Here is a 2903-nt window from a genome sequence, read left to right on the forward strand (position 1 = left end):
CAGTCAGCTTGGGACGCTTTAGGGGATTCCCTGATCGATTCTCTGCTGGTCGGTTATCAGCCCCGGCTGCTCCAGCTGCTTGGGATCTGGGGAAGGTGTGGCTTTCTGAGGTCGGGTCCCGCGGTCGGCTCTCCTGGGATCGCCGGGGCCCCCAGCAGGTTGAACGGGGACGCCGCGGGATCGATGGGCGTGACCCCGCCTCGGCCAGCACCGCGGCGGTGTAAGCCTGAGGCGGGCTTGGAGCCCTGCCAGCGGGCCGTCGGGGGTGCCATGGCCCCGAGGGGTGTAACGCCGCCCCGGCCGGCGCCCCGGCGGTGGAAGTCCGGGGTGGGGTCGCCTCCTCCGTGTGCCCTCCCGGCACAGACCGAGGTGGGGGTGCTTGAACGGGTGGCGGCACTGCCTCTGGGGGACGCCTCAGGGTCTGTCCCGTGCCCCTGCTGCGGCTGGCCCGTGCCGTACCCCGCGGTGGGGGACGGGCCGGGCCCGGACCCCGCGCAGGCGGCCGCGCACGCTGCCCCCCCCCGCTCCGGATTCGTGTGGCGTGGAGGCGGGTTCTGCAAGTGCTGCGGACGCTGGGCCGGGTTCTGCCGACCCCATGCTGCCGGTTTTTCCCCCTGCGAGCCCGGGCTGTTCCCTGGCGGCAGAGGAGGACAATGCCGCGGCTTTGCAGGCTGTGCCTGTACCGGCACCCCGGTCCCCCCCCGCGTCAGGAGCGGGCTGTGCCGAGCTGCTTCCTAACCCCCCCGCCTCGGGTTCCTGGGCATCACCAAAGCCTGCGGCTGGAGCTGCCCCTCCCCCGTCGCCTCCTGCGGCGGTGGCAGACCAAGGTCTTGCACTGTTTAACACTGGTTCGGGTGGTGATGTTCCGGGGGAGAAGCCGGTGGCCTTGACGGGCCAGGGGTCCCAGGCTGCTGGAGCCTCTTCGGCTGGCCTGTGGACTTTGTCCCCTTGTCAAATGACTGTGCAGCTGACTGTATCAGGCATTCCATGTGCTTCCAAATGCTTTGGTCCGGTGGGTGAGGGCTTGAGTGCTCTTCTTGTGGCGTGGTTGAATATCACTGCCCAAGGCACCATTGCTCACCTAGGGGACACTGTTTCTATCCCTGCGGGACCTGGATTTGCTCACTTTGTGCCTTTTGAGTTTTATTTTTTGCAGAGCTGGGATCCAGCTGCGAGGAGATGGTGGCTTCGGGTTCCCTTGACCTCCCTGGGTCTCTGGACTGCTGTTCTGACAGCCAGGGATCATCCTGAACGGGTCTGCACCCGGTCCGTCCATGGTGAGATGCTGTCAGAGATTAGCTTCCGTGGGTTTTGACACTGGCATGGACATCACAATTGTCAAGTTTGCTGATGGACCCGATGCTGACACGTTCAACGCAAATAGGAACTTGAGACTGACTTTTTGTTCAGCATTTTCTGTTGTCTTCTCTCATGATAGACTAGTTACCATCCGTGACTTGATGTAAGGACAATCAGTGATCTGGAGTTTCAACCAATCACTGGGGCATTCCTGTTTTCTGTATCAAGAAGAAGTCTGGAAAATGAGGGTTGCTATAATTTTCTGTATCAAGAAGTCTGGGAAATGCGGGTTGCTGTAAGACCTCCAGAAAGTTACTGCTATGATGGAAAGCATGGGGATGATGCAGGCTGGCATGCCTTTACCTGCCATGCTTCCTGCTGATTGGCTAGTCCTCATTGTGGATCTGAAGGACTGTTTTTTACAATTCCTCTGCATCCCGATGGCAGACCGAAATTTGTCTTTTTGGTGCCAGCTATCATTAATGCTGAGCCCACACAGAGATATCAATGGAGATTTTGCCATAAGGCATGCAAAATTTGCCGGCATTTGCGATGATATGGGGCTCTAGCCCTCTCTGGAGCTGCAAGTGACTCCTGAAACAACCTCCTTGAAATTATTTCAGGGTCAAAAATGATTTTGGGACAAACAGTCCTGCATTTTGAGGTGCAATTATTTTATTTTTTTTACATTCAGTGCAGACACTGCATGAATGATGTCCAAATATTGATGGACTTTCACATGGTTGTGTCCTTATATGGACTGACCATGACAGAACTGTCTCCCTTGTTTGGTCTATTAAAGGGGGACTCTGATTTTAAAGTCACCTCTGACACTGACCCACTGGCACAGTAGATGCTGGAGGAGGTTCTGCGAGCAGTTTCTGCTCCTCAAGTTTATTACATTAATCTTTCCATTGATGTCGCTGGTTTGTTTTTAGGTTTTTTTTAGAGAGTCATGAGGCTGGATCAGCCCAATTGATAGAATCACAGACTGCTGTCATAGCATTTCATAAGTTTTCCCAGGCACCTTTCAATTTGGCCATGGATTCTGCCTCTGTGACCAAATTGGGAGCCATCCACAAGCAGGTGTGGATGTTGGACATTTGTTTCATTTATTTTTTGGGGTTTTGTTGTTTTTCTGATTTTTTTGTTTTTTGGTTTTTTGTAATAACGAAAGGGTGAGATATCACCCTGAAATTACAGCCTTCTGATTGTATGGAGTATTGTATTTTCATATTATTTATTTTCTGATTGTTTATAATGTTACTAGTTTCTCTGTTCATTTTTCTTTTTTCATTTCTTTTTGTTAAACTTAAAAGGGTGAGATGTCGCCCTGAAAACTCAGCTTTTGAGCTTGCTAACATAGTTTTCTAAGGACTTTCCCAGGACAGTAACTGTAAACATAGATATGTGTACATTCTTTCTGTTACACGTCTTGTGATGGACATCTCTCATGGCCAGTGCAGTGAGAAAGTGTTATCCTGACCATCCAATCCCTGGCCATGGTCACAAGCCTATAAATCCTGGGAGGAAAAATAAACTCTGCTCTTTCTGCACCATACCTCAACCTGTGTCCGCGTGATCTATTGATCTTCAGCGGTAAC

Source organism: Parus major, chromosome 1A, assembly GCF_001522545.3.
Source record: "Parus major isolate Abel chromosome 1A, Parus_major1.1, whole genome shotgun sequence".
NCBI classification, from domain to species: Eukaryota; Metazoa; Chordata; class Aves; order Passeriformes; family Paridae; genus Parus; species Parus major.